A 20,016-nucleotide genomic window follows, 5' to 3' on the forward strand; every position below is an offset into this window, starting at 1 on the left:
TTTGCCTCATTTTCTCTACTGCCCCCTGCAATGAAAGTCTTTCAGACAGACTGACTAAGTTATGCACGTATTGACATGCTGTTGCTGTTTACTTCACTGGCAACAGCAAAATCCCTTTCCCAGTCTAGTACATCTCTCGGTTTACAGTCTAAACAGTGAGTACTCATTTGCATGTCATTTCCCAGAATCCCTAGCTTCAGGGGAAGCACTGTATGGGGTCCAATAGGCCTGTGGCACACTTTACCAAACCTTTATTATTTTTGTGCAGGCTAAGAACTACCATTTACCTAATAGTGTCAACCTCTAACATATTCAATACCTTTACCAACTGTGAGTATACCTTTACGGATTACCTTATCAACTAATATGATCCTTTACCCTATACTTTGTATTTATGACCAGATAAGTCTATTTGTTACCATACCTAGAACTGGGATTTTGACAGTTATTTCATACTTGACCTTAAGTGCCAATTCCTTTTAATCAATTTAGATTAAATGTTATGTTTTAAATTAACTACACTATGCAGTTACTTGGACTTTGGTGCGCCGAACAGGGAGCTCTCTCTTTAGTGCCTAGCTGTACATTTTTTTTCGAAGCACTAAGAGATAATGGGGAAAAGCCGGGGTTGCAGACCTGTCTGATACATTCGAATGTGTTCACAAGTCATATTTTTATTTGCTGTACAATTTCCAGTGGAGGGTTTTTGTCACTTTTTAACTAACCATAACTAATTTTGTGTCGGTTTGTTTACAGCCTCAATTCTCGTATCTTGATCACGCAGTGTTGTAAGTATACCTTCTGGTCACTGGTGAATCTAAATTTATATTAATTGTCCTTTGCAACAATCTAAGTTTTATTTGTAGTTTTACCCATAGACCTAAACATACAATTGCTTAAATGTAGTTAAGTACCTGTTCATTTAGCATATTATCCATGGTTAAAAGTCTGCAATGAGATCCTGTGTGGAATGGAACTAGGACACTTTACTGGTGCAATATTTGCAGATTTCACAAAGGCTTCTGATACTGTTGATCATGTTATCTTGCTAAACAAGCTCCAGTGCTCGGGAATAGGGGAACATGCTTTAAACTAGTTTCACACATACCTATAGGGTAAATCCCAGCATGTGTCTATCTCAGGTTATAACTCCAACCCCTTGGGTGTCACCTGTGGGGCCCCATAAAGACTCTATTCTGGGTCCCCTACTCTCTTCAGTGTTCATTAATAATCTACCTACAACTTGTAAGGCAGCTTCAATGCACATGTATGCGGATGACACAATCTTACATGTACACAGACCTAGCCTCTCTGACCTTTGACATATATTTCAATTTGATTTTTCAAGACTTGAATAACGGATTTCCCAAAAACAAACTTTTTTAAACATTGACAATACTGTAATTATGGAATTTGGGACTACAGCTACATTTCTAAATCTACAAAAGACAGAGCTACAGATCAGAACAAACTCTAACACCATTCTAGCCCTTGTCACTAGATTTAAATATCTGGGCATATGGTTTGACACCCATTTAACTTCTGGGTTGCACGTCAATACTCTGATACTCCAAAACCTATGCCAAACTAGGTGCACTTCATAGGAACAAATCCTCCCTGAGTACACTAGTCAGAAAGTGTATCGCATGACAGATGCCAATTATAGACAGTACCCCAAACTCACCTTGGCAAATGAGACACCCTCTACAACTCAATATGCTGCATTGTGCTCCAATGTATACAACACACATCATTGAGAAATGCTGCAAGAACTACAGTAGATTGGCTATCCCTTGAGTCCAACGTAATTTTTTTCTGTCTTGCCTTCTAATACTTTTTGGGCAAGCTACACGCCTATTTGAACAAACTCCTCACTCCTACCACATGCAGCCCATATCACCCGATATCTGACTCCAAAAGACTGTTCATCATCCCACGGTTAAACAAGCAACAATCCGGTCACTCCTCCTTCTCTTACTCTGCACCTCACAACTGGAACAACCTACCTGAGACTCTGAAAACCGCCTCCAGTCCCAGAAATGTCAAGACTTCAGCTGTCTCACATTTTAATTTTGTCTGTAACTGTTATATACACCCATGGTCATGTATTATCTCTAAATGTCCATGACATTTCTGTAAATTCAATGTATAAAGTCTGTTCATTTAATGTAACCATGTATTGTCGTCATAACTCTGTGCCAAAGACATACTTGAGAACGAGAGGTAACTCTCAATGTGTTACTTCCTGGTAAAACATTTTTATAAATAAATCAAATAAATAAATTGAATGGTTGATGATTGCAAGACGATCATGGTCCCAATAGTCATTATTTTCCTTTAGATATATCTTATCCATAATAAATCCTCTTAATGTTTGCATTCCATAAGTTTTCACTTTTTCCAAGTCAGAGCCTCTACTACAGGGGGCTCAACTCCAGTCCCCCCCCCCCTTCCCAACTGGTCAGGTTTTCAGGATATCCATGCTTCAGCACAGGTGGCTCAATCAAAGACTGAAGCTGGGATATACTGAAAACCTGACTTGCAGGGGGTGGGGCTTGAACACCCTACTCTGCTAGAACATATTTGATCACTAGATCTGTTCTCTCTTCAAATACATTGTTATTAATAATTCACCGTGCTTGGAGTGCCTGGTTGAAGGACAGCCATTAATAACGGTCATAGGGTGAAAAATGTCAGCTTTAATATGTTATTACGGTGCTTATATCAGTTTGGATGGTTCTACTTTTCTTTTGTACAACATCAAAGAGCTGGATTTCACCCGGGCTCTAATGCACAGTGAATTCAACAGTGCGACGTATTATGTTAACAAAATTAATCATCTGTAGGCCGACCCACATGAGCAGAGCAAAGTCTATCTACATACCATTAGATAAAAACATTTAGAAGAATGATTATTTCAGAACCTGACGTGTGCTGATACATCCAGCAGTTAGGATTGAACGAGTAGGAAACATTTGGCCTTCACCGCAGGGTGTAAATCAGCCAATAGAGTCTGCAAACAGCACATTTTCCATGTTAAGTGAATTGTTCTTCAAAGACAGGCATCTAATTCCATTGTGTTCATCACCAGTAGCATTCTAAAAAAAAATAAAACATGTATTTATTTCCTTCAGTTGGCTAGTTGCTCAGGCTCGTGCTTCATTTCTAGTTGGTTATTTGTAAACAACTAACCATCTAAACTACATTTTGTTCTAAACAATTAGATTTGAAATTGAAAGCTTAATTGCAAACATCCATCTCTGGTTACCTGGAGCGCGCTCCCAGCTCAGAAAAAAAAACCCTAAACACATGTATAGGTTTTATCTTTGAATTCCCTCTAATCAAATTAATGTTAGTACTCTTGGTGAAAAAAAGAACAATTGAAAAAGTATTTAACCTCCCAGGCGATACACCATCAATAAAGAGGGTGATGACGGTCATTTGTAAATGTAACACAAACTCTAACAATTAGAAAGTAGAATATTCTCCAAAACTCTAAAGACAATTTGTTTTCTATAAGAACCCATTTTTGCCTCGATACCAGGCCACGGTCCCTAAAAAAGCAGGTCCTTTAGCTGGTTTATTCATTATATGTTACCATACTGTATAATAGGGTATCTACGTTTCCCTCAATAGTTTTTCACTGATCACCGATTTTAAACTCTTTTATTTCTGAATTTTTTTTAGCAAAAAAACAAAGTTGATATAGTTGCTAAGCCGTTCCCACTTTTAGACATCACTGGGGCTTTATCTGAGAGGCCCAGGACAAAGCATTTCCTTTGAAGTCTACATGGAAAACACCTCTGTGATTTCTGGTGGGACTGAGCAATTCGGAATAAGCAACAGACGCGTTCATGTGGACACTCTACTGCAGGCAGTGTTGGCCTTCTAATAAAAACCTCTAACAAAAACACAGCTGAAAAAAATACAAAGGTTGCTATCTGCTTGAAAGAGCATCACCTTAAGTTCAATTTCAAAACAGGTCATTTTAGGGTGGGACTTCTGTACACCTTTAAAATAGTCTCCTTTTTGGTCTTTGTAAGGCTTTGATAAAATAAATATATGTCCTGCCTTTCATAAGTACAGGACATGTGAAAAGAACAATTTTATCAACAGTGGCGCTCTAAATATATCAAATATTACCTGCTATACACAAATTCTTACAATGAGAAAAAATATATAAGTGTATGAAAAACATAAATTAAAGTGTGATACAAATACAAACATATAATGGATGCCGCTGTAACCCAGTGTGGGGTCGTTCTCTCGATCCCGTGAAGAGTTGATGGTCATCAACACAACTCATTGAACGGCTGAGATCCGTTGTGTGAGATCTAAACACTTTTAAACTTTTATTACCATGTGAGTGCATTGTTTTACACTTACCTCTTTTATAAATCATCCATACAGTCTGCACTATGTCCGGTTCTTTTATTATGCATTAAGGTCACTCAAGCTTACCTTTCAACTGAGAGTAACTTCTCTGACGGGCTGCCATTCAAAGATACCCTTATGTGAACACTACTCACTCTATGCTTGTGAGTATTTGGTACAATACGCCTTGAATATTTATTCACATATTTATCACATTTACTGCACCATCAAAATATTTCTTCTGTCTTACATGGCTTGCGCTTCCCGATGACCATCAACTCTTCATAAGTACAGGACATGCCATTCAATAAACTCACGTTGGGTGACGCTTGCAGTGTGCCTCAGTCCATGGTCACCTACAGTGTATATCTAATTGGATGAGCGAGCGAAGTGAAGACTTCAACCATTGTAGACTTTGAAACCTCTTTAGTTGTGTGTTTGTGTCTTTGTTTGTGTGTTCTCTCTCCACAGGTCAAACGCTTTGACCGATTCTGATGAAATTTGTAAGGTTCCTTTCTTTAATCCTAACTTAGATGAAATATGCAGAAAGAAAGTCCTCCTTGGCACTTGAATTCTGGTTGATGGTGCTGTTATTCTCCAGTGTACCAGAAGAAAAAACAATACAGTATTACTTCAGTAAAGTATATAAACAGACTGTCCTTCAAACACCGGTATGTACACCCCTTCAGGTAGGAAATATACTGTACGTAAACTCTTGCTTCACTGAAAATGTGCTCTTTGGAACATTTTATCCAAGTGAGGAATAACTCAATCTATAAAAGTATTAATCCACGTATTCCTCAAAGAACATAGTAAAGTATCTTCCTTAGTGTTAAATATGTCAAAGGTTTTCAGTGAATACTATTACATATAACATAGGCAAAGATAGATTGATAACCTTCATAGAGTGTCAAAAGATGGAAGAAAATACTGTAACTTAACTTATACTCTCTTCAGCGTTGGTGTAAAGGGAGAAGAGAGGAGGTCGGAAAGGAGCCCTGTCTGAACTGCAGCACATAGGAGGAGTGTGTAAACTACACCTTGTAGAATTACTTTGATATCTAGGTGGCAGTGAAAATTATTCCCCGCACAATAGGGTTTTGTAGGTTTTCCATGGTACCCACGATGTCAGTATAAAGTTTCGTACATCGCGGCCTTCTTGAGAATAATACGTTTTGTGTGTTTTTGGTTTTCCTACAGTTTGTTGTGAATGAGAATGTTACATGGAAGCATTTTGCAGTTTGTGATATTATATTAACCGGATTTCTTTTCAAGTCGCGATAATGTGAGAGTTAAAGTGGTATTCAGTATTTACATTTTTATTTGACTTCAAGACCGCACTTGATCGTTGAGACAGACAACAGCCACCTTTATGGACAACTTCGTTGCCGGAGCCTCGACTGCCAGTGGAAAACGCTGCTTATTTATCGGCTCGTAGAATAGCGCACAATAGTGTGAGAATTAAATTGGCCGGATATTACTGTTTTTAACTGAAGTTTGAGAATACTAAGGCAATTTGATGACAAAATATACAAAGTTTGTTTTGCCCGTATTTCATTCCATTTTATGAAGGAAAATGGTAGAAAAGACAAAATGCCCAGAGCACAACTTGCCAAAGAAACTGGTGGACCAAGGACCAAAATTAAAGATTTATTGTATTAAAAACATAAACAAACGATCCTGGCAGATCCTCTGACGTGTTTCACGCACTAGGCGCCTAGTACGTGAAACGTGTCAGAGGATCTGCCAGGATCTTTTGTTTATGTTTTTAATACAATAAATCTTTAATTTTGGTCCTTGGTCCACCAGTTTCTTTGGCAAGTTGTGCTCTGGGCATTTCGTCTTTTCTACCATTCACCTATCTAGTACACACCCAGATGCACACCAAGCTGGAGGGTACCTCATACTCATACCCATTTCCGGTTCCTGTTCCTGCTCCTCGGCAGGAGATTTGAGACGGAGCAAAGCTACATGACATACAGCTATCTCCTCCGGTGGTTCTCATCATCACGACGACGACCACGCAGCGGACGCAGACGGAACATCCACCGGAGCTGCTCCATGTTGACGGACATCTCATGGTAGAGGATTTAATGTTTTACTCACCTTCCTCCTGCAGCTGAATATATAGCTGGCCGTCACGGACATTGAAGTTGCTCCTGTCTACCTCTTCCCCCTGACGGTTGTCTTCTCATTGAAGGGATAATCGTGAGTAACAAGTTTGTGCTTGCTGATATTAGCCAGTTGCTCTACGTGATATTATACCTTATAGGGGCTGAGGTTTTATAACACTTCCTCATGTGTTATTAAATTATCAATAGATACTCATTAAGGATTCCAGCTTCAAAGTTACTTTAAGCATATGTTATCATTGAGCTCCGACCTTTTTGGGGGCTCTCTCTAGCTCCTATCAATACTCCCTAATTTATGAAGGAATTAGGGATACTCGCTCATCCAACAACGCGGTATAAAATATAGCGTTTTTCTAGTTAAAGTAAATTGATCATCAATCCAGATCAATTATGCTGACTCAACCCCACTGCATTTTTATTACCACACAATATGGAGATTCTGGTATATACTACTATGACTCAATTCATTCTTAAACCTACCTCTTCACTTGTTCCATTATATTGTCTGACACATGGTACAAAATTAGAACAGAGTCATTTAACAAAAACACCAAAGCTGACATTTTCGGAGTCTGAGTGATAACACTGTGCGAGGTTTAAATCAAGTTTTAAATATACTGAAACTCGTGTTTTGTTTTCTATGCTGAGATGTTTAATTGATTTAATTTCCATTTGACTTTTGAAACTCTGTGCAAGTTATTACTGCTGAAATATGAAGGAAAACGTATAGCTTCAAGACAACCAGAAATCCATGAAAAGTTGCAAATCATGATTCAGTTGAGACGGTATGGTTAATATTACAGTTTTCATATGAAATTCATATTTGAAAAAAAAAGAACGTGTACAGTCAATGTTAATGTCTGGGTCATAGCAGGATTTTTAATGTTTTTATATATATATTATATTATATATAATATATTAGAATCATTTATATTACCTCTCCCACCTGCCATGTTTCTCAAACCTCCTCTTCAGGACCATGGACAAGACCAGGTGTTGGAACAACCAACCAATATCCCATACTTATGCCAATAAGGTACATTCTTTGTGAACATGCATTGCTTGATACTTGGTGTATCCGGTCGTCACTGAGGAATCGCTGTCACACTCATTAGGGGGATAATTGGTCACTTCTTTACTACAAAGTATGGGTTTATCTTCCAACAAATGTAATATCTTTTACTCTTGAAGGTAATGTCAAACTACTTCAAGAAATCATTAAAGAAACTCAAAGAGGCTGAGTATGCATGGTTAATTAATTGGTGTGCCATTTACAACCATTCTACAGTATAATTATGTTCTTAATTATAATATAACAACACTAGTCGCTGTGTGACTTTATTGGTTACCAAATTATAATATAGGAAATCAACTTTCCAAAAAAAAAAACATATATATATATATTGCAGTACAGACAAAAATATGACTCCAAACAGCTGCATAACATGACAATGGAGAGAATTGAAAATGTAATGCTAAGCGCACAAAAGTTTGGAGAGTGGAAAAAGAATCAATCTTGCATCTGTTAAAGAAATACGATTGATCATATCAAGGGCTGAACCTCAAGCTAAGAGGGTTCATCTAATCTGGCATCCCTTAGTGTTGATATATATATATATATATATATAGAACCATATACTCTGCAATAGGCTAATTGCAGAATCTGGTCTCACCACAGAGGTGATAGGGGGTTAATACAGTAAGGGAATTTAAACATGTTCGATATAGACATGATGTTATCTGAAATACAAAAGAAAGACACATATCAAATAGGCTGTGAGGTTTTACAACAGATAAGAAAACAGGCAGGCACGGTGCTTATCTGCCACCAGTCTCTATGCTTCTATGATGCAGCCTTGGACCAGTTAGTGAGGATAGAGTAGTTAGGGGTTAGAGCTCATTTGCACAATATTGTAATTGCATTATCAAAGCTTATGCTTTTATTTCTTTTTATACCAAATAAATAAATCAGCTCTGACCCCCTAAATCATCCGAATCATAATGACATGCTTTCTTTACATTTGCCATGGATGTCCACCGATAACACAGACACTAACGGTGGGTAATATTGCTGGTGTTCTGGTGTTGGTTTTGGTTCTAAAAATATTTTGTGTTTTGCTAAAAAAAAAAAAACCTTAATCACATTTGTTCGCACATCAATTTTTTTTGTTTTGCGAGTATGTGCAAACGAACCCCCCCCCTCTAGGTTTTCAAAGCGTTAAAAGTATTTAGAGATGTTGTGTACTAAATATCTGCAATTGCAATGATTCGTAGGCACTAATAAATATCAAACACATCAAACGTTTTTAAATGACAGAAAATGGCTAAAAGAAAGAAGCGCAAACAAAAAAGAGACTCGTGGTATAGTATATTTTGAATTAGAAGCGGCAGAAAGAAATTTATCAGATGCACTCACAATATTTCAGCTTTCCACAACAGTTCATCAATGCATATAGTTTGTGAGGCAGTATGCAGAGTCTAAGCATGTGTGGGGTCTGAGCGTCTCCGTGGGCGCCGGTGGTGTTGTAGGTAGCTGCTTTAGGCTGCGGCCAGGGTGCCGCTGAGCAGCGGACGTGCTCACGCTGACCGCGATGAAACACATTGTGGCAGTGTGTGTGGTCAGCGTGAGCAAGTGCCTGAGCATGCGCGGCGCTTAGTTGCTTGCCAAGCAAGCAAATTGTATGTTCTTCCTACTCAGCACTTAGATTGTAAGCTCTTCGGGGCAGAGATTCTATTTTGCTAATGTTCCTTTTATGTCTAAAGCGCTTATTCCCATTATGTGTCATATTATTATGTCACGTGTATTACTGCTGTGACGCGCTATGTACATAGATGGTGCTATATAATTACAAATATATATACATAGATACATACATACATGCTGTACATACATACAGTACATACTATACATACTATACATACATACATACTGACAAACTGACATACTGTACATACATACATACTGTACGTACGTACATACATACATTCATACATAGTTTGCAAAGGCCCATTATTCACTAAAGGGTACTAAGCTTAGTGTGTGACTCCTAACTCCCATTAAAATAAATGGGGGTTGATGTGCTAAAGATTAGTCCCCTTAGTGAATATGGGCCAAAGACAGGCACTAGCTGCAAAGGCATAGGATATTATCGTGCATAAAATGGGGTATGGGTGGAAGGGAAGACAGCATTATTTGACCATTGCTTAGACCAGGGCTGCTCAACTTCAGTCCTCAAGACCCACCAACAGGTCAGGTTTTCAGGATATCCCAGCTTCAGTACAAGTGGCTCAATTAGTCCCTGCTTCAGCACTGGTGGCTCAGAGGCTCGGTCTTCAGCTGAGTCTTTGATTGAACCATCTGTGCTGATGCAGGGACATCCTGAAAACCTGACCTGTTGGGTGGGCTTGAGGACTAGAGTTGAGCACCCGTGGGTTATACCACACCTTGAATATATACAGTAGTACAGTTTTGGGCACAGATTAGTCATAATAAAAAAATACATTATGGAACTGGAAAAAGTGCAGAGCAGAGGCACCAAATGTATAAGGCCTGGGTTATGCAGAAAGGCTATCCCAATTAGGATTGTTTACATCGCTTTGGAAAAGAAGACAAGAGGTGTCTAAGAGGGGATATGATTACACATATATTAATATATAATATAATATATAATATATCAATACAAGGAGCTTTCAAGGGAACATTTTATCCCAAGGACAGTAGCAATGACATAAGGTCATTCCTTGAGATTGGAAGAAAGGAGATTTCACCAGAAGCAGAGGAAAGGAAGCTCACTGCGAGGAAAGGAAGCCTCACTGCGAGGGCAGTTACAATGGGGAATTTAGTATCCATTAGGAGGGTAATGGCGGATACAGGAGATACCTTTAAGGAAAGGTTTGACAACTTTTTAGAGAGGAAAGGCATACAGGCATACAGTATATTATACAGTATGCCAAATATATTAAACATAGGAAGGATGTTGATCCTGGACAGAAATACGATTGCCATTAGTGGAGTTAGGAATAATCTTATTTTTCCTTTTATGGACATATTTGGCAAATGAGTCACTGACTTTTTTTGGTTTGCCATATAAATATAGGATGAGTGTCTAAGCCAAATTAAATTGAACAGAGGCTGAACTTGAACATCCTGTACTGTATGTCTTTTTTTAACCTCATCTACTATGTAAGTAACAGTACAAGTTGGGACCAGTAGGGGGAGCCCCAAGATCTGACAATATAAGAGGCGTAGGTGACAAAGACGGCACTCTCATGGCCTTACTGTATAATAAGTGTTTATTAGGTCAGATCTACCTGACATCGTACAGTACTAACATGCACCCGGGGCAGCAAACTCGACTGATTTAACGCGAGGGCTCTTTTTCTTTTTAATATTGTAAAAAGAACATTTTCAAAAGAAAAAGGATGACAAATTACAATATGCACCTTTTGATTTAATTATTATTATTATTATTATCATCATGTATTTGTAAAGCGCCAACATATTCCGCAGCGCGGTACACTGGGGGGTACAGAGATTTGATAATGAAATAAACAGAGTAACATACAAATAAGGACAGACAAGCGCAATCAGATACAGAAGGTAGTGAGCGCCCGATGCTGGGAGCTTACACTCCATTTCCTGTAAGAGAAAACAAGATTGAACCCCCCCACCCCCCACAGGATTCATCAATTTCTAATCGTAAGTCAACACATTCTTCATTCCCTTTAATCACTAAAACCCAGAGTATAGTTAATTATACTGTATGAACTTCATGACAATTAGATGCGTCTCTTGATGTGTTTCAGACATTTACATGATCCAAAACATATCTTTGTATGACACATGTAATGAAAGGGTTAAGTCCTATACTCAGTACAATCCTTTGGGTAGCACATAAGACCCGCCCTTTTTGCTTGTAGACTATTCCCAGAAATAACGCTGTGATTATCATGGTTTGCATGTGAGTAACGGCGGGTTTTGGGGTGACCGAATTATCGTAACGTTACTTCCATGCGCAACCATAACGGGGTTTGGGGATCTGCGATGTCAGGTTAATGGCTCGTTAGCATACGATTTGCAGATGAGTAAACAAGACGTCCATTAAAATATAACGACCCGATATTTCGCTGCTTAACGCGAAGGCAGCGTAACGCTAATCACCTTTGCAAATATGCATTACCAGTAGTGGTACGTTAAATGGGGGTAACATCATGATATAAGATTTAACTGAGCTCTGTGGATCTACCCCAGTGGTTTTCAACCTTTCTTTAGTTAAGGAATCCTGTAAATAGATGATGAAATCCTGGGGAATCCAACCCTCTCCCCCCCTTGATTCAGTCCCTATGCACAATCTACACCTGCGACTTCCGGCGTCGACAGGACAGGAAGGGAGAGGAAGGATTGCAGTGACCGGGTGGCTGCTATTGAGCTTGGGAACCGCCGGGTCACTGCTACGTGGCGGGACACATCATTACCGCCAGGCCCGGGACAGCTGGGAGAGTTGTCCCAGCTCTCCCCCCCTGGCAGCCGCCGAACCCCTGAGGGGTGCTTGCGGAACCCCTGGGTTCCATGGAACCCTGGTTGAAAATGACTGATCTACTCCTTAGGTCCTCTTTCTATAAACTGTGATAGTACCGATTACATAGAGAGTCCCAATGTCTTCAATATGCGATGGGACAAAATCTGTAATTGTTAAGAAAGTAGTTAGTAAAATATAGGCAAAAATCCTTTTATCTGGCATTAAGTCAACTGGAATGTTTAAGATCAACTAATATTTATGCGTTATAGATAAGTAGCTCTCCCAATAAGGCGTTAGTTTAGGTATAAATGCAGACTTTTCATTAGTTACGCTATTACAGACTATATTACTAGTGTACAAGATTACAGCCTTTTCCTAAAACACGTAATATAAATACAAATATAGGATTGACTAAATTTAACATAATTCAGTAGACATGCCTTTTTTTCAACCTCGTCTATTATGTAACAATGTTTGTCATTTTGTAACTTTGTGCTAAGTGCTGGGTAAAATGTAATAGAGTGAGGCATGCAATTAGGGACATGTTAGTCCTATAATTATACAGAAACTATGCAGTGAATTTATGGAATTTTCCTGTTCCATTGTAATAACTTGATGGCGTTTAGTTAGTAGAAGACATCCTTTTGACACAAAAAGGTTCTCTCAAACTAAGACTCGATAATTCTTGTGTCGATTATGTTCTTATTTAACTATAATAGCATTTTCCTTAATACTAACTGTGATGGTGAGGGGGTACCCCGGGCATTAATTAAGGTATTTGGTCCGGCTGGGTGCCCCCTGAGCCATATTGGGAAAATGTAGATTGTCAGCTCTGCAGCCCAGTAATGGCAAAAACACTGTGCATTCAATAAACATGTACAGTATGTGTGTCTCCCACCAGGTATAAGGTGGTGAGAATCATGTTGTGTCTAACTATGAAATGTATTACTGTAGCAGAGTTTCCATGTAACTGCACAAAGAAAAAATGGTTTTAAAACCCAGCATCCAACAGCACAGCGACCGGATTTTAGCTAACTCCTGCTAGGAAGGTCCTAGCACGCTGAGATTTGCTGTGAGCACTGGTCAGGTAAAATTATTAAAAAGGTTATAGCACAATTTTTATAAAGGTATATAAAAATTGATGAATAAAAGTCCCCACGGTTTAGATTTTTATTAAAGTAATGGTCAGAAGAAGTCATTCAGTATGGATAAAAATCCATTTGCATAGGAAACAGAGGGAGCCACTCCGCATTCTAAGCTTCAAAAGACCAGTTTCAAAGGCAGTCCAGGATATGGAGGTGTTAACCATTTGTCAGAAAGGATATGGAGGTGTTACCCAGTTGTTAGCAAGGAGGGGGAAAGGGAGAGAATTTCAATAAGCATCCTGGCAAATGGTTGCTCTGCCATATTTTCAGGTGCTGAACCGGCAGGGGGTCTGGCATGACAAGTGGGGAAAAGATGGCGTTTGTCGCACATGCCCAGTTGCTATAAGGGTGAATACAGTGGGAGCCAATGCCTTTTATGGCAAATGCATTTCTTCTATTGACTGTTATATTTTCTATTTCTTTTTATTGTCTAGATTAAATTGATTTGAATTGTGATGGCTTGTTTTTTTTCTTTTTACAGATTTGTTAGCGATTTTATTTAATGATGTATTTTGGTGGCTACTGGTTTTAATTAATGTGTTGCTTAGTGGTTCTATGAATTAATTGTTGTGTTGGTTACTGCTTTTAGGTATTAAATGTATTTTTTGGCTAGTGATATGATTTATGTAATTGATTGCATAGTGGTTTTAATTATTTTATTGAATGCCTAGTGGTTTTATTACTTTAATTGATTGGCTAGTGGTTTTATTTCTTTAATTGATTGGCTAGTGGTTTTATTTAGTTAATTGCTTGGTTGGCTAGTGCTTTTAATTTTTGTTTCTGGGTGTTTAGGTGCTTGTTGTATCTGTTTTATTATTGTGTATTTTTGACATTCATGCTTTTGTATTAGGGTGACCATTGACTGCTATAGTAGCTTATCATGCCCATATTATATGGGTATGATGTACTACTATGCCACTCAATGAGTACAGGGTGGGTATAGTGGGTCCAGGGTGGGTGGTTAGGCATCCCGGGTGGGTAGTGGGGGAGGGTGGGTTAACCACTTAATTACTATAGCGGTTATCAACCGCAAAGAAAATGAAGGGGTATGGGGCCATTAGATTGTATTTTTTTATGTATTGTTACTAGCATCGGAGGACATGGCCCTGTAGTATGCTGACGAGGACGCCTTTCATGTTGGCAGGGTTAGAACGGTTTTTATTTACTTTATTTATGCTGGCTAATGTTGTGTTTAAGAATGTGCAAATAATCTATTATTCATGAAGACACAATAAGGCGAGCGCAAGCCAGAAAAAACAGAAACAGCAAAATGTAAGTCACACAATAGCCTAAAATGCTAAAAATTGAATGTGTAATGGGAGGGGAAATAGGATGGAAGGAAGTAATACAAAATCACTCACACGGCCATGTGTGAGTGTAGACACATCACAACAAAGGTGGCTTTAGCCTATGGCTTGCTTCATTGATCACTGGTCCTGACGGAGATCTCAGGAGAGAAGGAGGGGAGAACAGCAATAGGTGTATGACACTGTCAAGTGACAATAAATGGTGGGGTGGATAAAATAGATATATAAAAACCACTCACATGGCCATATGTGGGTGCAGACACTCAGAAATAGTCCCAGCCTTAGAGGTGGAGCACAATCTTCTTTAGTAAATCACAGGCAGGGTAAGCCAGGTAAAAAACAGAACTTTAATGAATAAAAGAAGTAAAAAGTCCAATTGGAAATGTCCCAGAACTCACGGCAGCTCTCCTGTATGGCACGATCGGCATTGTACCCTGACTTCCGTGTCCGAAAAGTCTGGCGGCGAACAGCGATCCAGGTGAAACTGCGGTGGTATAAAATGTCCAAAAATCCTCCTCAGAACAACATGTTTCGCTCGTAAGCTTCGTCAGGTTCCTGACGGGAAAAAAAAGTTTAAAAATAAATAAATAATGGTTTTATGTGGGGGAACAGGGGGTTGTGTATTGTTGTTTATTAAATATTGTAATGGTTTTTGGTGGCCTAGCAGGTGGCTAGTTGGGCTGTTGTGTGTATTTTTTTGTATTGTGGGTAGCGGTGTGGGTGAAGGGGGTATTAGCCCCAAGGATGGGTGTTTAGGCCTGCCGGGTAGGTAGCGGGAGGGGTTACCCCCTTCATTACCTTAGTGGTATTAACGCTATGGTAATGAAGGGGTTAAGTCCACCCGCAAGCCCCCCACAAGGCCTAAACAGCCACCAAGGGCCAAATACCACCCACCCCCGCTACCCACAATAAGCATGGCACTGGTGGTTAACCCCTTCATTGCCATAGTGGTTAGCCACTAAGGCAATGAAGTTGCCTGTAAATGCTTTTTTCATGCATCTGATTCATGCCGGGGGCCTCCGGAGCTGATATTAATGGATATCAGCCCTGGAGTCTCCAGAAATCCATCAATCCTAAGTGCCATCTCACTGCTCATCGGCAGCTTCTCACCAACTTCTTGCCAACTTTTTGTGGCGGGACGATTTTGAGAGGAAATCTCCATTCTAGAGCGGCGATCAGCCTCGATAAGCTGATCGTGGCTACTAGAATTGAGCGAGTTGGAGAAGCCGACGATAAGTGGCTTATCAGCGCATGTTTGACGATTTTTTTTCTCGCCCCCAAAAAAGGCGATTTTTGCTCTTATCGCCAGCTTATCGGGGTTTACTGAATCGCTGTAGGCTTTTTTGGCGATAAGTGGCTTAGCGCTGTTTATAGCATGAGGCCCATCATTTGTTATCTTGGATGGAACACTGAGGCTTTTTGCCTTTTGTTACCAGCAGAATATGAATGCCTTTCTTTTAGTACCGCCATCAAATGTAAGATACCTCCTTTATATAAGTATCTAACAGCTCAGGCATCGCAGTTAAATTGCTGAACAGAAAGTGGGCAATCATGACAGCAAGGGATGCTACAAATGATACACACCATTAAAATATGCACAAGTGTGCAAAAACTGAAACCCCGTTGACACTTAGCCAGTATTTTAAATGACACTTTTATTGTTACTTTAAAGCCAACACACCCATTTAAAAGCATAAAGAGGTGATGTGTTTCGCTAGTATTGCTGGTAATATGTAGGTTCAACAATGTGATACAAAGAAAAAACTGCAAAACAACAATCTGTAGATTTAAAGTGACAACAAACGTTAAAATACGTCTCCTGTGTATTGTCGTAGAAGTGCTGAGTAATGTGACAGGTTTGATAATGGCTTGAATTCCAGCACGAAAGGACATGCGTGTTTTTCCATACGAGTGCACATTTAAAATTGGTTGTTATGTAACTATGCTGGAGTAACATGATATTAAGTTTTAGATTCCAGCTCTAATAAAACATGTTCTGCTGACAAGTCCAAAACTGATTTTAAGTGAGTTACATTTTTATACGGAGTTCCTTCACTCCCTGGACACATGATCTGGGATGACACTCTTGTGCTGAAATGGCAAGAAGGCGATGAACGTGTATGATTACTAAAAGCCGTGAGCCCCTATAGGAAATGATCTGATGGTGAACAAACTCACACGGTGCAAAAAAAAAAAAAGGCTGAAAAGGGAGGAAGGAAATGTAGTTACAAAGTGGTGAAGAACATTTGATAGAACCTTTACTATTTTAACGTGTTTCCATATTCTATAGCAGTGGATTATGGGTCATATTTATTAAGCAGTTTATTGCAGTCAATTGGTACTGGAAGGTACCATTGAAGGAAATGGGCTGTAAGTGGTCTTTCAGCGCCAGAAGGCGGCTTAGTGTATATAACCTATATGTGATACTGTAAGTAAAGAATGCTGCAACAGATCCAATGTGGTCATAATGCGCTCTAAGTAACAAATTATACCTGAGAAAAGTACCATTAGGCTGGGGCAATGGTACCGCAGACGGTGCGGAGGCGTCCGCATGCTGAGCGAACAGACAGCCGTAAGGCAGTGTTCACGTCCATGTGGCGTGTGGGCGGAAGCGGAAGGGGCCGTGCGTTGCGCAAGAAATCAGTTCAAACTGATTTCTTGGCGCAATAGGCCGGTCACGTGAGCGGTTCGCCGAATGAGGGCGAACCAGTTCTGTGACACCCCTAGGCACACGCCTAGGAACACCCCCCACGACCCGTCCACCATGGCCAGGGAAAGCACCCGCTTACCTCACTGCCTCTGCACGCCATGGCCCCAGTTTTAGGCATATCATTAAAATTGCCCGAATGCTTAAAACATAATGAGCCATTTGATTGTGAGTGGACTACCTCAGGGATCGGTACCGGGACCCCAGCTTTTTAACTTGTTTATTAATGACCTTGAGGTTGGCATAGAGATCAAAGTCTCCATGTTTGCTGATGACACTAAATTGTGTAAGGTACAGTAGTAGAATCAGAGCAGGATGTAATTTCTCTCCAGAAGGACTTGAATTAACTCGAAATTTGGGCATGTAAATGGCATATGAGGTTTAATACAGATAAATGTAAGGGTATGCATTTGGGAAACAAGAATAAACAGGCGATTTAGAAATTAAAGGGGGATAAATTAGGGGAATCCTTGAAGGAGGACGATTGCTTGTAGGCAGCAGGCTTAGCAATAGTGCCCAAAGTCATGCAGTAGCTGCAAAGGCAAACAAGATCTTATGTGCAGAGAAGAGCTATCAAATTAATAAAGGGATGGATAATCTGATTTCTGAGGAGAGGCTAGCTAAATTAGATTTGTTTACATTAGAAGAGAGGTTTCTAAGAGGGGATATGATAACTATATACAACTATATTCGGTGACAGTACAAGTTTCAAAATAACTATTCATCCAAAGGGCAGTACAAAGAGCACAGAGTCATTCCTTATGGTTGGAGGAAAAGAGATTTCACCAGGAACAAAGGAAAGGGTTCTTTACAGTAAGGGAAGTTACAATGTGGAATTCATTACCCATGGAGACTGTGATGGCAGATACAATAGATATGTGCAAAAAAAGGTTCGACATCTTTTTAGAAAGGAAAGGTATACAGGGATATACCAAATAAGTATACATGGGAGGATGTTGAACCAGGGATTAATCCGATTGCCAATTCTTGGAGTCAGGAAGGAATTTGTTTTTCCCCTTATGATATATCATTGGATCAATATACTGTAAGTACAGATATAGGATCAAATCTATGTTGTCTAAATGTATTATAGGTTGCACTTGATGGATGTATTACTTTTTTCAACCTCATCTATTATGTAACTATGTAGCTATGTAACAATTCACAGAAATATATACCCTGGGGTGGGCTGGCCTAAGGGATATCCCCTATCTTATTCTTTCTTAAGTCCCCTATTATATCCTGCAATTACATCTATTCAGAACAACTGCCACATGCAACATCTTCATTCATTTGCAGATCCAGTCTCAGAGCAGAGTAATATATATGTAAGTCCAGAAGGGGGAAAGAGGCAGAGGCAGCTGGAGTATTTTTGAGAAAAGTCATTTATTGTAACTGTACTTTTGCTTTTGTAACAACGGCAGATTTTCTTTCGTTTTTGCAGGATCTTTCAGCTACAAGAAAAAATGAAAAACATCCTGTTTACCAAAACAATTCAATTAGCACAAACCTGTGCGGAGATTTCCATCTGCCTGACATATATGAAGTTACACTTAAGTGTAATTGGCTGTACCAGGAAGTACATGAAAGTGTCGGAGGAAACAGCTTGCCATAGAATAGAATTGCTCCAATGTCTTACAATTACTAACAGCAAAATGCATAAAGTGTTTATTTTCTTTCCAACATAATGTCTGAAACACTTAAGTGCTCGAGATAAAGCACAACAAATATGTAAATTTTACATTTTTTAAAGCATAATTCTTCAAGATATCGACATCCAAAGCTGGTTCCATCTACTCCTGGAAATACTTCCTCATTTATAATGGAAGTTTTGGATGGACCCTTTCTCCTACCAATTTGATTTCTGTTCAAAGCCATATGGCATAATATATACTTTGCTGCTGATCGCTCACAAGAAATACTATACAACTGGCACCTTATGTGCTAAACTGGATGTGACGCAACCAATGTATTGCAGCTAAAGTGCTCAAAGGATACATTTAATGGATGACTCTTCATATCTTGTATAGAAATTGAAATTTGTACCGTGTGTTTGTTTGTGTGTGTGTGTGTGTGTGTATGTGTGTGTATGTGTGTGTGTATGTGCGCGCGCGCTAGACCTATGCAGTACGTACATGAGTAAAATGCTTGTTTATATACCTGAATTTAACTTCTTGTATTGCTATGTACTGTATTTCTGTAGGGGAAATAACAGTATAAAAAAATAGATATTTAAATAAACAGTAGAAGTTTGTAGCATCAACACCTTTTAACTTCAGTAGTTTCACTGGTAATAAACTTAAGTGCTATTTACGTAAAGGCTTTCCTTGCCTAGGTTTGGTTTACTGCACTAATTTAATTATTGCTAGAAATATTCCTTTACTAAAATGACACTAATATATTACGGTAATAGGTGACATAATTGTTGCGAAAACCAACATTCCTTTCCTACTGTACACAGTTTTGGGACTTGTTCACTTTCCCTACAGGGGGGATTGGAACTGCAGTAATATATTTATGTAAGTAGTGATGTCCACCAGACCATTAAAAAGAAGTTAAAAAAATATTTTACACTGCAAAGAGTGGGACAGTCAATGTACAAGTGCCTTTAAAGCACCAAAATGGACCTAATTTACTGGGGATTAGGATCTCAGCAAAAATATGGTTACGTGCACAGAGTTGATGTGGATATTAACTTCTTACAACTGTATCATGGCGTCTAGCTTGCTAGAATGATTGTGTTTGGTAGCTGTGTTGCACTTGAAGGCATGCAAAGATTAGACACACAAAACGGAGTACACTTTGGTTATGGGGCGGACTGACAGAGATAAA

Source organism: Ascaphus truei, chromosome 17 (genome assembly GCF_040206685.1).
Source record: "Ascaphus truei isolate aAscTru1 chromosome 17, aAscTru1.hap1, whole genome shotgun sequence".
Lineage (NCBI taxonomy): Eukaryota > Metazoa > Chordata > Amphibia > Anura > Ascaphidae > Ascaphus > Ascaphus truei.